Below are 17,100 nucleotides of genomic sequence, written 5' to 3'. Positions count from 1 at the left end.
AGAGTCAGTGAGGCTGACATCTCTCACTTCAGCCTGAGCCTCCTGGGCTGCTAAGGAAAGAAGCCTCCTCTTCCTCATCCCTAGGGGGCGGTGCCTTTGTGGGGTCTGAATGCTGGTGGGGCATCTGACTGACCTTGGATGTCCAGGATGGAAGGGAAGGTACCCATGCACTGTACCCCGGCTCTTAGGGTCCTGCAGGTGCTCACTCAGGCATGTCAGGTTTCCCCACAGGAAGCCACTGTTCCCTTGGGTCTTACTATTCTCCCCAGCTTTGTAAACTGAAGAGACCCCGGACTCTGCCAAGAGCTACATGGTGTGTTCCAAGTCGGAGCTAGTAGCCCCCACTGCTCAGGCAGATTCCATGACACTTCCAAATTGTTTTCCAAATATACTTCAAAGGTCATTTCCTGTTTTGTTTTTTTTTAAGTTAAATATTTTCAAAAATCATGCAAAAAGCAAGCAGACTTTTGCAGAGGACACAGCACAGGAGGGCGACTCGGTGCTGTGAAGGAGGCCTCCCTGGGATGGGCCAACGCTCCGTGAGGCTTCTCTGAGAGAAGAATGGGCTGTGGACACCTGAGGGCAACACCAGGGTCTACTGAACCAGCCTTCCCCACATTCAAAAAGAGCAGCGGCTTCTCTCTGGGATGGGAGGCCAGAACCAAAGAGGCACTAAGACGGGCAGAAGAGGCAGGGCCCAAGCGCCACATGTTCTGAGGAGCCAGGGCAGGGCAGGGCTGCTGGCTGTTGCCACGTTCAGCCTGCTGGCGGCTGGCACCAAAGCTCTCTCTAGTGCCCTAGGGACACATCAGCACAGCTCCACCAGCGCAGGGCCTGCTGCCCATTCAAAGAGTGGCCATGGGTGAGGTAGCCAGCTGGGCCCTGGCCTGCACACCTAGAAGGCACAAAGCCCCGCAGACAGGCAGGCCAGGGCAGGTGGTGGTGACAGCTGCTTTGGGAGGTGGCGTGGTGAGAAGGGGAGGCTGGGAGCTGGAGTCAGTCAAAGCTCTCAGTGACTTCCATGTTGCCAGTCCCCCAGTCAACTGTCTGTCCTCTTCTGACTGACTTCTTCTCAGACCTAGAGGGCCACCAGACACCACACCCTCTGGCTTCCCTCCAACCTCTCTGGCCACTACACAGTGGCCTCCTCCTCTGGGGACCTTTCTGTCAGAGCCCCTCCCCCAGGACCACAGTCTTATTCTCCATGTGGTCCCTGGAGTAGTTCTTAGCCTATCCCTTAAATAGTGTACATTGTGACCCCCGAGAACTCCAGACTCTCTTAAGACTCTGCATTTGTGACTAATAGCCCCTCTGTGTGGCACTTGGCTACGTCATCAGCACTGCAAGCTTCACCTGTCAAGCCCCAGCCTTCGCCCCTCCAGCCTCCCCAGCTCAGTGAAGGCACCGCCAGCCGCCCAGGCTGCTGGAGCTGGAAACCTGGATCTGTTCTTGATCCTCCTCCTCCTTCACCACCCACATACAATTCAGTTTGTCACCAGGTCCTGTCATTCCTACTTGGAAAACAGAGCTTAGATCTGCCCAGCTTTCCCCTCCACGGGCACCACCTGGCTCCCAGGACTTCTCACCTGGACCCCTGCAGAGCCCCTCACTGCAGTCCTGCTTCTCTCCCCCTCAGCCCCCGACGGATTCCTACACAGTGCCAGAACGATGTTCTCAAATAGAAACTGGACCACGTGATACCTGTGCTTCATTCAACCTCTGATGCTTTTCTATTCCATACTGAGCAAACTCCAAACCTCTTAAGCCAGCCCCGGAAGTCCCACAGTGATTTGGCCCTACCTCCCTTTGCACTCTTTCCTCTCATTTCCTCTCTAGGCCCATTTTGATCTGGCCATATGGGTCTCTCTTTAATTCCTCAAACATTATTATTTATTTAGGTAGGTAGGTAATCAATAGACTGAAACCAGGAACACTTAACCACTGAGCCACATTCCCAGCCTTTTTCATTCTTCATTTTGAAAAATGGTCTTGGGGCTGGGGTTGTGGCTCAGTGGTAGAGCGCTTGCCTCGCACACAGGAGGCCTGGGTTCGAACCTCAGCACCGCATAAAAATAAACAAAGATAAAGATGTCATATCCATCTACAATAAAAAATATTTAAAAAAGGAAAAAGGTCTCACTAAGTTGCTTGGGGCCTCACTTATTTGCTGAGCTGGCCTCAAACAGACTCCTGAGTTGCTCTGATTATAATGTGCAGCACCATACCCGGCTATATCTAATTCAATTCCTGACCTCAGGGCCTTCACTAGAGTAACCCCCGTGCCTCCAGCATTCTCTACACCCTGCTCTCTACAGAGTCTGGTGGACACAGAGTACATAGGTGGAAATCTGGCTTTGGATTTTTCAAATGTTTCTGCTCTAGGACTGGCAGGGCCTGAGGTCTCCAGAGTTCCTCTGCCTACCACTATTGCAGGCCAAGGAGGCCCAGGCTCAGACACCTGGAGGCAAATAAGGTGGACACAGGAAGGGCTTTAGAGTCCCAACCTCTATCCCATAGCCCACGGCTGCTGGGAAACCCCCGGCACTGATGACAATTCTGTGAAGGGGTGGGGGTGGGGGCCAACAGCTGCCTTAAATGTGGCTGTGGGGATTAATCAGAGCCCACCTTTAGGGAGGGCTACTCCATGCCAGGCTGTGCCAAGCATCTTACAGCCATTATCTCTTGTAATTTTACACTAACACAACAAAACAAAAAGTATCATTGCTGTTTTACAGAAGAGGCAGCCGAGGCTCAGAGAGCTTAGAAGCTTGCTTGAGGTTGTACACCCAGAGTGTGAAGCAGGATTGAGCCTGTCCTCTTATGTGACAAAGCATGGGACTGAGTTAGCATGTGTGTGGCATCCAGTAAGGGATTGTTAAACATGCACATTCCTCTTCTGCCTTTCTTTCCCCTCAGTCACAGCCTCATAAGACATAGATGAAGAAAGGGCAAGAAAGCAAGGAAGTCCCCAGAAAACATTCTACTAAGTTGGCAAAAAGAAAAATCAAAACAAAGACAATAATAAAAACAACAAAAACACAGATGCATTTTGTCCACTGATGCAAAATTCTGCTTTGGATTTGCAGCTGGAGTAAAACCTTGTGATGCTGGGCTGAGCCTATGAATTCTGCCAACAAATTTTTGGAATCAAACTTCACAGCAATAGTAAAAACAATTATTTTGAGGTACACATTTGAAAACTCTCACCCCAGCTATATCCTGTGGCAGGACAGATTATTGTTTTATATAGGGCTGGGGACTGGAACCACGGTGCAAACTTTCATCCATGACAGCCTGTGCTTCTGTGGAGTCTCGGGAACGAAGAACAGTTCCACTGCACTACTGCTTGGGTCTCCTCAGGCCTGCTGCCATTTTACACATTATCTAAGGGACTCACCTACAAAGCAGAGTTCCCAGAGAGTGGCAGCCTTCATCTACTGTGAAGGGAGGGGCAGGAAGGGAATGGGAGATCACTTCCAAATAGGCCTGCCAAAAGCCTAGGGGCACGCTGAGCTCCACTCAGCGGGTGCCAGGCTGAGTGCCACAGGGCACAGGTCTTCCCCTCCAATCTCAGGGGTTCAAGTGTGAATGAAGGGTTAAACTGCCACTTCTGTGATAGCTTTGAAACATGTCTATAAATTCTTCTCTGTCAAAAGAATGGAGACTGGGCTGGGGCTGTAGTTCAGTGGCAGAGTGCTTGCCTAGCACGTGAAAGACACTGGGTTCAATTCTCAGCACCACATAAAAATAAATAAAGAAAACAAAGGCATTCTGTCCATCTACAACTACAAAAATTAACAACAACAACAAAAAAAGAATGGAGGGCTGGGCTGTGGCTCAGAGGTAGAGCACTTGCCTAGCATGAGTGAGGCACTGGGTTCGAGCCACATAAAGTAAAAATAAAGACACTGTGTCCATCTATAACTAAAAAATAAATAAATAAATAAAGAGTGGAGACTAACTTGAATCTCACTGAACGAGCCGGACTTGGTAACTAGCTTTTTCTTCTTTTTTTCCCTTGGGTACTAGGGCTGGACCCAGGGCTTTGAACATGCTAGGAAAATACTCTACCCCTGAACTGTACCTGCAGACTCTGAGTAATTTCTAACAAATAAAATGCAATGTGAGAGATGCTGTGTCTTCTAAAATGAAGTTTCCACCTGGTTCTTCGGTGGGACACCTGCCTTTGAAGGTTCAGTTGCATGTTGGAAATCTGAGGCTGCCATGCTGTGAGGAAGCCCAAACTAGCCCGAGGTGACCACGTGGAGAAGGCCTGAGCTGGTATGGAGAGAGACTGGCCAGCCTGGCTGCGCAAGCCCCTCACTGCTCCAACCCTGGCTGCTATCTAACTGCAACTGCATGAGAGATTGAAGCCAGAATTACCCAGTCAATCTGTGCCAAACCCCTCATCCACAGAGACCGAGAGAGAGAATGAATTACTGCTATTGTTTTATACCATGGGGGTAATGTGTTATGCAGCAGTGGATAACTAGAGCAACCTCTATTTACTTCTGTCTCAGGGCTTCCTCTCTAATTTTTCTAGAATTCTATAAAAGAGCATCCCCTAAATATACCGTGGATAATGAAAAGCAGATACTATTTCTATAATATTAATTCATTCAACAAAATTTTACTGATCACTCAATCAGTACCAGGCTTAGGACACCATGGATACAAAGCCAGGTCCTTGAGAGAAGTTCACGGCCTAGCAAGGGAGATCAGCTCAAAAATCCTTAACTCTTCACAGGTGGTGGTGATGGGACACGTAACTCCTTCCAGTTATTCTCCCAATGACAGGTGGGGATGGGTGTGTGTGTGTAACACTAGCTCAGAATCACTGCTCTTGTCAGCCTATTACTAAAGGGAGAGTAACAGCCCACAGAGCTGATGAGAAAGACCACTTCAGTATACTGTATATAAATCTTCAAAAACTTCAAAAATCAGGGCTGGGGTTGTAGCTCAGTGGTAGAGTGCTTACCTAGCACGTGTGAGGCACTGGGTTCGATCCTCAGCACCACATTAAAGAAATAAATAAAATAAAGGTATTGAATCCATCTACACAACATACATGGGGGCTTCAGGGTGCAGGCATTCACATAATTTTAAGGAATTAAAATTCTCTTCCTTTATATTAATTGTTTGGCAGTGAACAAAACATACTCCACCTTCATGAAGTTCATATGCTGGCAGAGTGACTCATACCAACCAACAAACAAAATATTAGGCAGCAAGAGTATTATGGGGGGTGTTATGGTTTAGGTATGAGGTGCCCCCCAAAAGTTCATGTATGAGACAATGCAAGAAAGTTTAGAGGTGAAATGATTGGTTGTGAGAGCTTTAACCTAATCAATGTATTAATACACTGATATGGATTAATTGGTGGTAATGGCAAGCTGGTGAAGTAGGGTCACTGGGGGCATGCCATTGGGGTTTATTTTTTGTTATCTGTTGAGCAAAGTTCTCTCTCTGCTTCCTTATTGCTATGTCCTGAGCTGCTTTTCTCCACCATGCCCTTATGCCATGATGTTCTGCAGCACCTCGTGCCCAGAGCTATGGAGTTGGCTGTCTATGGACTGAGACCTCTGAAACTGTAAACCAAACTAAATGTTTCCTCCTCTATGCTATTCTTGTCAGGTCTTTTGATCACAGCGACAAAAAGCTGACTAAAACGGAAACTGGTACTGAGAAGTGAGATTGTTGCTATTACTAAATTGACCATGTGGTTCAGAAGCTTTTGGAGCTTTTTGTAATTTGGGGGAGGAATTTTGAAAAGTTTAGAGATGTAAGCTGGAAAAACTGTAGAATGTTGTAAGTGGAGTTTAAGGGGAGATTCTGGTGGAAGCTCAGAAGACCAGAAGGCTGAGAGAACTGTGGACGGTAAAGACTGAGCTCATGAGGTTTCAGAAGAGAAGGAGGACTCTACTGGAAATTGGACTGGCGGCTTTTCATATTACATTCTAGCAAAAAAAAAAAAAAAACTGTCCACATTTTATCTGTGTCCTGAGACTTCATGTGAGGTTGAATTTAAAGGTGATAGAGAAATTGTTCTGGCAGAAAAAAATTTCAAGGCAGCACAGAATTCACACAGTGGTAGAGCTTTTAGCTAAGTTTACTGTGAAAATCAAGAGTAGAAAGCAGGGCAGAAAGATCTGAAAACTTGCAGTTTGGCCAAAAAAGTGCATGTAAAGCCAGGAGCGGTGGCACACATTTATAATCCCACCAACTTGGGGGGCTGAGGCAGGAGGAATGCAAGTTCAAGAAAAGCCTCAGCAACTTGGCGAGGCCCTAAGCAAATTAGTGAGACCTTATCTCAAGATAAAAATAAAAAATAAAAAGGGCTAGGTATTTAGCTCAGTGGTAAAGTATCCCTGGGTTCCAAAAACAGTATAAACTGTGGCTAAAAAGCTGTGGTTGTTAAAGAGATCTCAGTCACTAAAGAAAAAAGGAAAGCAAAAGGGCATCTCAGGAATCGGCAAGACCATACCCATCTTAGGCTCAAGAATGTAAAAGTAACTTGAGAAGAGACAGCGGGGCACCCTGCCTGCACAAGGGGGCCTGGGAAGTTGTCTCACCATGCCCAGCTGCCCAGGCATTCAGGGGCTGCTGCAGCCATGGTTCAAGGAGGCTTGGCTACTGCTTGAGATGGTGGCAGACCTTGGTGCCAACCACATGATGCTGGTCCTGCAGGAATGCAGAATGCTGGATTTAGGTGATCATGGAGGCTTCCGCTGAGATTTCAAAGGAAGGCCTGGAAGGCCAGGCAAAGTAGAGCAGTGTAGGAGTCCCTGTGGGCAGCACCTGAGAGGGTAATACATGTGAAAGGAAGCTGAAGCTGCAATGGAGACCCCTGAGATTAAGAGATGCCAGTACCATCGCATGTTAATTGAGGAAAACTGCAAGAAATTGAGCAGGAAACAAGCAAAGAGAGAGGTCACATGGGCTACAAACAGCAAGGACATTGGGTGGGGCCACACTGGTGGAATGGAAATGTTTACTCTGTGCCGATATATGTAACTTGCTTTTGATTTTTACAGGGACTCTTGCTTAGAGTTTGCCTTGAGTCCCTGGAGACTCTGCACTTGGATTTCTGGGTAATACTGGAAGTGTTAAAGATTGTGGGGACTCCTGGAAATGAATGAGATTTGTATTTTGAATTGTGAGATAGGCATGAGCTTTTGGGGAGCAGGGGTGGAATATTATGATTTGGATATGTGGTTTCCCCAAAAAGCTCATGTATGAGACAAAGCAAGAATTTTCAGAGGTGAAATTATTAGATTATGAAAGTTGTAACTTAATCAATGGACTGATCCACTAACATGGATTAATTAGGTGGTAACTATAGGCCGGTAGGGTGTGGCCAGAGGAGCTAGATCACTGGAGGCATGTCTTTAGGGTTTTATTTTGTCACTGGTGAGTGGAGCTCTCTCACTGCTTCCTGATTGCCATGTCCTGAGCTGCTTTCCTTCACCATGTCCTTCTGCCACGATGTTCTGCATCACCTCAGGCCCGGAGTTATCAGCCATCTATGGACCGAGACTTCTGAAACAGTGAGCCAAAAAACTTTTCCACTTCTACACTGTTCTTGTCAAGTCTTTTGGTGAGTGATGAAAAGATGACTAAAACAGAGGATAAGGCAGGAGAGTGAGATTTTCCACTGAGGACAGAGAGTCTCTCTAATAGATCATGGTGACACTGGTGCAGGGACCTGAAGGAAGTGAGTGGGGAGCCATGCAGGGCATGCCTGGCATTCATAAGATGAACAAGGAGGCCACAGGACTGGGGAGCAGTGAGCAGGAGAGAGAGTGAGAGGACTGACCATGACTGGGGATCTTTCGGGGACCTGGAGAACAAGGGCACACTCCGGATTTTGCTCTCATTTTGATTTACCCTCACTGACATTTCCAACGGAATCCTTCAATGCTTCCCTTCCATTGCCAATTCTCAGAGGCTGCTCTCTAGTGTAAAGTGCGTGACACCTCAGAGTCACTGAGGGGGTCTCATAGGCACAAACATTGTGTGCTCAAGGGCAATGCCAGAAAGGGTTGGGATCTTTCTGTTAAGTTGAAGAAGAACCCAAATTCTCCTTTTCTTTCTACTTCCAGGCAGAAGTAAGGTTCAGAATCCTAAAAACACCATATCAGTAAATAATTAAATAATCACCTCCCTTGGATTTTGGAATAGCAATGTTTGCAAGTCAAGAACTGTTACTACTCAAGCAGACCAGAGACGTCACTGCACCTTTGGCCCACGTTAACACAGTTTACATAAGATTCCTGAGTCCTTGGTTCAGCCACCACCCTCCTGATACTGAGTCTTCATGGAACTGCCAGGCAACGGTTCTCCTAGTTCAACAGAAATAAGTCTATGAATGAATTAATGAATAACAAACTGGCCAAGAAAATAAGAATTTAACAACTATGGCACTCTCTCAATGAATAAAATAACCATCTGAGGGCCAGGGGTGTAGCTCAGTGGTAGAGCATTTATTTGCCTAACATGAATGAGGCCCTGGGTTTGATCCTCAGCACTACAAGAAAACAAAACACACACACGCCCCGAAAAGAAAAAAAAAAAAACTGAGTTCTGGCTCCTGACCATACAAATAGCAATGACAGTAATAAAATAATTACTATAAATTATTTAAAATTTTAGAAAAATAAATTAAGTAGAAATGGCTTCATTTATACGATTGATATATACATGGTGATAAATTGATATATATAGTGACAAATGCTTTTCATGTATCACCTTATTTAAGTTTCACAGTGGCCTTGTAGAATTAGACCCACTTTATACCTAGGTAGAATGAACTGGAACCTGGATTCAAAGTGAAGGAGTGGCTGGCTACTAGGCCCAAGGCCCCCAAGGCAATACTCTCTCGGTACAATCAGAGGAAGTGGAAGCCCTTGAAAAAGGTGAGCTCAAAGTGGCTGAAGTGGCAGGAAGGTCCTGACTGGGAAAAAAAGTGAAGGTCTAGTAGGCTGGCCTGCTAGAGTTATGCTCTACCACTGAAAATTACAAACCTTTCCTTCATTCTGTCAGTCATTCTTTCCACTTTACTAAGTAGGTACTGTTTTCAGCCATGACCTTGAAGGTACTTTTTAGAGGCACTGCATTATTTAATCCTCAAAGTGGAGAGTCCAGGGCTCAGAAGATGGTGTGGACCACCCACAATCCTCTAATTGGTTAATGCTTGAATCAAGATTTGAACTTGCATTTCCTCAATCCTAATTCACTATCCATTCTTTAGGGTGGTGTGTTCTGGCAATAGCTTTGCCCTGAAGTGGATGACACTGCCTCTGTCGCATCTTTGTCAGAGGATTGTCTTGTTACCAAATCTCTCCCGCTGTGGCTTTTCTCATCTTGGCTATTCTGACCTTAACTACTTGGAAGATGAGCTTTCAGAGCGCCTCTCGAGCACCTCGCACGCTGCTCAGTGTGTAGTGCCCATGAAGTGTTTTCTAAAAGAACAAAAAAAATCAATGAGCCAGGTGAACATACAGTGGGTCTGCCAACGTGAAAGGGCTCAAGAGAGGGTGCAGTTTCATGTCCCCCAGGTGCCTCACAGGATCCTCCCTGTGCTGTTGCCTGAATTTCAAAGAGTGTTGGGCGGGTGCCCTTCACATCAACACAGGGCAAGAACCCGAGCCAGGGATTCAGATGACAGAAAGAAGAGCCTGTGCTGAACCACCACTGGTTCTGATGCCAGTGCAAAAAGGTGGCCCGACAAAACTGGCATCACCTTACAGCTGCTCGCTGAGCAGAGCCAGCTTGACGGGAGACGTTAACAAGTAGAAATTACTCTGAAAAAAACCTGCCTCCTGCCTGTGTCAACCCCAAATTAAGGCATATCAGAGACACGCTTATAGTTTCTTGGCTAATAAATCCATTTATAAAATACATTAGAGTCAAATTCCATTTGTCTAATTATGCCCTGGGGAACGAGGCACTTGAGCACCAAGATTCCCACCCATCACTCCTGTGGGTATCAAAGCCTCATCTAGAGACAGACAGTGGACTGGTGGCTGCCTAGGACTGGGGCTGGTGGGGTTTAGGGGCTGGCGAAGGAGGCGGGTTTCTTTGTGGGTGAGGAGAACATGCTGAAGTCAACTGTGGCAATGACCGCACCGTCTGAACACAGTGAAGCCACTGAACTGCAACATGAGTTCTACCTCAATAAAGCTGTAAGAAATGCTTCCCTGAGGGGCAATGGAGAAACGTTCTTCTCATGTCCTGCACTGGGTGTGTTAATGTATTACCCACTCAGTGATTTCACCACATGAATTTTTGTGCCAACTGTGACACCAGGCAATGTTCTTGGTGTCACAATACAGGGCTGTATGCCCTATACCAGCCAACTCCATACTTTTTCTGCTTTAGTTTTTCTTAAAATTGCCCTTGACTTTCATCCCAAAGCTTGGAAGTTAAGCTCCTGTGCTTCAGCCAGACACCACTGAATGACTCAGTGGCTGTGTGATCTCTGGAGAGTCACTCAAGCTCTCCATGCCTCAGTTTCCCCATGTGTAAAATAACAGCCTCGGGCATACAGGGGCACATGAGGATTAAAAGAGACAGCATGCACAGGGCGCTGAGTGGGGCCTGGCAGAGCAAGCCATGCTGGCTTGCAGCTCTCAGCACCACTCTCGCTGCCTAGGACTGGGGCCAGTGGGGTTTAGGGGTTGGCGAAGGAGGCAGCCCCTCTGGAGAAAACCAGAAAGCTCATATGTTCAGGTAGATGAAACGGGCTGCATGGTACAATTTCATGGCTGGACTCTGGGACATCCCATGGGACATCCCATGGGACTACTGTAAGCTTCAATAATATTAGGTAATTTATCTCAGTTCACCACTAAACAGAAAGATCCATAGGCCTTGTGTGGTCTCCCAAGAGCCCAGCATCTGGGAGGCTAGTGTGCAAGAGGACATAGTAGCCTACGACACTTGGGTTCTCTCTGATTCTGAAAAGTCAGAGGTTACAGGCATATTGGAGAATCTGAGAAAAGTTAGGGACACTTCGCCTAGAAAATATATATATGTATATACAAAGCTGTGCCCATAATTACAGGGAGCCCTTGAATCCTTAATGCTTACCCATAAACCTCTGCTTAAAACCCCAGTTCTAGGCCACACATGACCGGCGCACTCTCCCACAAAAGCTGGAACAGGTTTGCCCTCCTACACTGGCCTTGGCCAGAAAAACAGTCCTAGAGCTGATGGCTGCATCCTAGTCACCGTGAACATCTGCATCCAGGGGATTCCCAGGGGCCCTGAGTCAGAACAGCATGTGAGCCTGGTGGCTTGGGAAGCTACCATAGGGCAAGGCCCAAAGGCTTTACTGATAAGCAGCAGGAGAGTTCCAACCTCAAGGCAGCTTCCTGCCAGTGAGACCTTGCTCTGCCAACAGAGGAGAGGAATTTTAGCAGAGGGGCCGGAGGCAGGGTAGACCAGAAGAGGGAAATTCAAGAGCTGAAAATGCCTTCCACATCCTGGGACTACTAGAGAGAGAAATAAGGCTGGAGATTCTACCCCCACTGCAAGGAGGTGGTGCTGAGAGGGTGTGGGAGCACAGCGAACTGTGAATCAGAGGGTGCCTGCACGGGGGGCTCCATCGGTTACTGACTAGGTGATGCTGAGCAAACCATTGAAACTGTCTGGGGCTTGGTTTCTTCATTTGTAAAACAGTCACCAGTAATCCCCGACTCAAGGGGCTTTTGTGAGATTGAAGAAAATACTGCCTTTTTTTTTTTTTTTTGAGACATTTCCTACTAAGAACCTGGAGAAGTAAGGAACAGAGGAAGTAGAGAGGAAGAATTGAAAGCCCATTCTTGTCTCATGAGAGAGTGGAAATCCAGGCTTCATTACTTAGTTAAAGCAAGATTCCACAGATGAAGAACCTCAAGTTCTTCATCTGTGGAATGGGAAGAATAATTCTATGCAAGGTTGTAACAGAATTTGAAATAATAAATACATAACGCTGGGCTGGGGTTGTAGCTCAGTGGCAGAGTGCTTGCCTCCCATGTGTGAGGCACTGGGTTCAATCCTCAACACCACACAAAAGTAAATAAAATACTGTGTTCATCTACAGTTAAAATAATAATAATAACAACAACAACAACACCTGGCTCAGAAAAGATGCCCAATAAAAGGTGGTAGTACCTTGAGAAGTACCTTGGGTGTTGTTGAAAAAATAAAAGTTGTGAAGCTAAAAAAAAAAAAAAAAGACTAGAATGAAAACTTGGTTGTGCCCCTTTCCAGCTTTGTTTGGCCAAATGATGTCATTTCCAAGAGCCTTCCTTTTCTACTTTACTTATTTAGACACTGCATGTAAAAGTCCAGCCCTGGGTTTGGCATAAGAGCACTTAGCACTTATTTACATGCTAAAAGAATAACCGTATCCTTTGGGCTGACACAACAGTTCAGGGTTTGATTAATGGCTTCCAGTGAATCAGGCAGATTTTTAAATTTTTTTCAGCTTTATTAAGTTATAATTTACAAGTAAAAATTCTATATATTCAAAGCACGATGTTTTGATATGTGTATACACTGTGAAATGATTACCACAATCAAGTTAAATTACCATATCTATCATCTCACATCTACCTTTTTTTAATGTGAGAATACTTAAGATCTATACTTTCAGCAAATATCAAGTACACAATATATTATTATATTTTAAATATTTATTCTTAAGTTTTAGATGGACACAACATCTTTATTTTACATTTATGTGGTGCTGAGGATGGAACCCAGTGCCTCATGTATGATAGGCGAGCACTCTACCACTGAGCCACAACCCCATCCCCACAATATATTATTATTAACTATGGTTACCACACTGTATATTAGGTATCCAGAATTCACTCATCTTATAACTGCAAGTTTAAACATTTTTTAAAAATAAATTTTTAGTTGTAGATGGACACAATACCTTTATTTTATATGTTTATTTTTATGTGATGCCACGATAAAACCGAGTGCCTCAGGCATGCTAGGCAAGCACTCTACCACTGAACCACAACCCTGGCCCCAAGTTTGACATTTTGACCACTATCATCCATCTCACCCTTACCCAGCCCCTGGAACTACCCTTCTACCTCTGTTTCTATGAGTGTCTTCTTTGGATTCTACATAGAAATGAAATCATGCAGTATTTCTCTTTCTAGCTTATTTCATTAGGATAATGCCCTCCATGTCCATCCATGTTGGTACAAATGGCAAGGTTTCCTTCTTTTTTAAAACAACATTTTCTATGACCATTCATCTGTTGATGGACACTTAGATTGTAGTTTCCACATTCTGATTATTGTGAGTGACACTGCAGTGAAATGGGAGTGCAGGTGTCTCTTCAGTGTTTTGTTTTGTTTTTCTTTGTGGTAGTGCTGGGATTGAACCCAGAGTCTCACAAATGCTGGGCAAGTGCTCCACCACTGGGCTGTATCCACAGTGATATGGCTTTAAGACAGTGATTTTTATTTCCTTTAGATAAATACCTAGAAGTAGAATTTGTAAATCACAGGTTGAAATTTTAATTTTTCAAGGAAACTCAATCCTGTTTTCCATGATGGCTGTATTCATTTACATTTCCACTAACAATGTATATGTGTGCCCTTTCCTCTTTCTTCCTCAATATTTAGCTTTTGACTTTTTTTCGGGGGGTGGGGGGGGTATGGGGATTAAACCCAGGAACACTCAACCACTGAGCCACCTCCCCAGCTCTTTTTTGTATTTCATTTAGAGATAGGGTCTTACTGTGTTAATTAGGGCCTTGCTAAATTGCTAAGGCTGGCTTTGAATTTGCAATCCTCCTGCCTCAGCAGCCTCCTGAGCTGCTGGGATTATAGGCATGCACCACCACTCACCCATAGCCTAGCTTTTGATGTTTTAAAGATAACAGTCTCTAGCAGGTATGAGGTGACGCCTCACTGTACTTTTAGTTTGCATTTCCCTGATGATTAGTGATGTCGAGTGCCTCTTCATATACCTGCTGTTTTCCTTTGAAAAACATTTACTTAAGTCCTTTCCCATTTTTTAACTGAGTTACTTTTGCCATTGAATTATATAAGTTCCTTATATATATTTGGATATTAAACACATTTGGATATATTGTTGGCAAATATTTTTTTTCAGTCCAGTTGCCCTTCATTTTCTTGATCATTTCCTTTCCTACATAAAAACTTTCCAGTTTGGTGGAGTCACACTTGCTTTTTTTGATTTTTTTTTTTTCCTGTGCTTTTGGTGTCATGTCCAAAAAATCATAGTTAAAACAAGGCCATGGAGATTTCCCCTATGTTTTCTCCTAGGAATTTTATGGTTCCAGATCTTAAATTTAAAATTCGAATTCATTTTCAGTTAATTTTTTGTGTATGGCGTAAGATCAGGATTTAATGTGGGTTTTTTTTTGTGTGGATACCCAGTATTCTCAATTATTGAAGGGACTTTCCTTTCTCCCATTGTGTATTTTTGACACCTTTGTCAAATATTTCGTTGATTGTACATGCAAGAGTTTATTTCTGAACTTTCTATTCTGTTCCATTGGATTGTATGTTTGTTTTTATGCTGATACCACATTATTTTGATTACTAGTTTCCTTATCACCCTAATTTAAAATCAGAATGCCTCCAACTTTGCTCGTCTTGCTCAAGACTATTTTGTTATTCAGTGTCTATTATGGTTCCATATGAATTTTGTTTTCTACTTCTGCGAAAAATGCCACTGGAATTTTGATAGGGATTACGTTAAATCTGTACACTGCCATGGGTAACACAGACATTCTGATCACATTGATTCTACTGGGAAGATTCTTTAATGGCTTGCTGTGAACAGTCTCAGTCCTTTCAAGATATGGGCCTGGGAAGAATGTTCAGTCCAGCAGGTTCTCACCTCCGCTCTCTCCACTCGTTTCACTAGCTCCTCTCAAAGGAGCCGTCCTCATGGCCCTGGCTCCTCGGGGAGATGAGGAGCACCCTCATGTGCAGGCCAGGTTAGAACAGGTGGCAGCAGGCTCAGGGAGGGACTCTCAACAGGCTTCCCCTGTGTGCATGGCCTACTCTCTCTGCTCAGGTGAGAAGAAAAATGACCAGGGACATGAGCAAGCCCATTCCTTGCTGCCAGGCAGTTTGCCCACAGGTGGGAAGGTAGCTCCTTTATTTAATGCACTTGGAGAAAAGGGCTGACTGCAGAAACGCTACATGGACATGCTGGCTCCATAACTGTTCCAGATCAGTAGTGGCCAGTGGCCCTGCACAGAATTTTCAAGTTTTGGAAGAGAACAGAGGAGCTGTCCCCCATTTCTCTGTGGCCTCCACAATGTCTGAAAGGTCTGCAGGAGGCCAGCAGAATAGCAAGCTCTATGCACAGGGGTCAGAGCACAGGATCCAGACTCCAGCTCTTCCACGTCCTCCTAACTGTGTCACCATGAGCAAGTGGTCTCATGTCTTTGAGTCTCAGTTTCCTTGTCTATAAAATACATCTATAAAATAATATATATGTACTTCATAAGACTAAACTAAAGGAAATTTTTTTTTAGAGAATTTTTTTAATATTTATTTTATTTTTTTAGTTTTCGGCGGACACAACATCTTTGTTTGTATGTGGTGCTGAGGATCGAACCCGGGCCGCACGCATGCCAGGCGAGCGCGCTACCGCTTGAGCCACATCCCCAGCCCTAAAGGAGATTTTAAAGTATTTAAGTATTTATCATAATATTTGGCATATGGTTTAAACAAATAGTAGTTCTAGAAGCTCTTCTGCCTGTGAGTGTGGCTGAGTATATACCTGATCCTCAGTCAATGTTTCCTTCCTCCCACCTGCAGTCTGATCACTGCAGGTTGTAGGGAGGAAGAGCTGTGTACTGATTCAAGGCCAAGGCTTCCTCATCACCTTGTCACAGGACAAAGTTACAGCTATAGGACCCCAGTATCTTCTTGAGAGTTTCAACAAATAATTTCATGGCAAGAAAGGCAGAGAGATTCCTCTGGAAGCCCCAGTTGGACATGTAAAGTAACTACTATAAAAGGCAAGAGGAGGAGGTAATACTTCCTCTGCTCTTCAACAGATGATGCTCACACGGTGAAATGACTGTCCAAGGCCACCAGTAATCTTTGCTTTAGATTGGATGCCTCTCCCCACCCACCTACCATCACCCCCTTGCTCATCTGCAAGGACACTATCTGCTCTCAGGCCCTGATCTTTGCCTTCTTGAAGGTCCAAGAAAAGGAGTGACAGAGGCACTGAGAAGAGAGGTAAGGAGAGTAGTCAGGGAAGAGGCTGGGACTCCACTTAGCCTATTACCCAGAGAGTTTCCTTTCTAAGCCCTACTCACTCACACCTCTCTCCTCTAAAAATATCCAGTGACTTTCACACTTAGAGCTGTCAAGATAAAGCCCAGACTCATTCGTAGCCACCTGAATACTCAACTCTAGCCATGGCCTCTGTTCTGCACTGTGAAGCCCCAAGAAGCACATGTGGTTCCTGGGGAGCGTGTGCCCTTTCCAGCCCCCAGGCTGTTCCCATGCTGCCACTAGGCCCGCAGCCTTGCTCTGGCCCACTCCAATCCAGGCCATCTCTAGCATGCCTTTTGGCCTCAGTCCCCTCTGCACCTAGGCAACTGTCACTCATCTACTGACCATTAGCTTCATGGGTAAAGACTGTGTCTGCCACTTTGCTCTGGTTTGCAGAGTCCGGTTCCCAGGAGATGCTCTATAAACACTGCTGAATAAATGCACAAATGAGAAGCACTTCTCTAGGCCACAGCAGGAATCTACACCAAACTGCACACCAGATAGAGCTTCACTGTTCTGACCCAGTGCTGAAGACAGAAAACGTCAAGTCCGCTCTCCACACACACTCCTTAATTTAGGCACAAAAGCGCAATGGGTCTGACAAGCTCTTCAGAGAAAAACTCATCCCCAGGCTTGCTGGCATAATTGTGACGATTCTAGCTATGGAAAAGACCCAGGCAGGTGTAGGCTAGCTGTGTGGCCTTTGGTTCTGATATCCTTAATGGTTACATCCATGAATGCCTGGGTGGGTGAGAAGACCTCCGTGGACCCTGGACCCTGTACTCCCAACATGACAAGGCAGAGATTTACCAGATTCACA

General features: G+C 45.3%; 1 protein-coding gene across 10 annotated transcripts in view; it reads right to left on the bottom strand.

The window, feature by feature from the left end:
• Window positions 1-17,100, bottom strand: part of Pkig (cAMP-dependent protein kinase inhibitor gamma) — an 86,720-nt gene that overhangs the window by 10,038 nt on the left and 59,582 nt on the right. Inside the window, exon 1 of one of the 10 annotated variants that reach the window (XM_046432958.2) lies at window positions 1,587-1,701. The exons of the other annotated variants lie outside the window; for them this stretch is intronic. The gene's annotated coding sequence lies outside the window, so the exon portion shown is untranslated. Of the gene's footprint in view, window positions 1-1,586; window positions 1,702-17,100 lie in introns of those variants that run through there. 10 annotated transcript variants of the gene reach the window in all.

Source organism: Marmota monax, unplaced genomic scaffold, assembly GCF_021218885.2.
Source record: "Marmota monax isolate L192 unplaced genomic scaffold, Marmota_monax_Labrador192_F-V1.1 WCK01_AAM20220418_F8-fsc00014, whole genome shotgun sequence".
In the NCBI taxonomy this organism is placed as follows: Eukaryota; Metazoa; Chordata; class Mammalia; order Rodentia; family Sciuridae; genus Marmota; species Marmota monax.
Note: the sequence above shows the minus strand (reverse complement) of the source record. Positions and strands in the feature narration are given on the sequence as shown.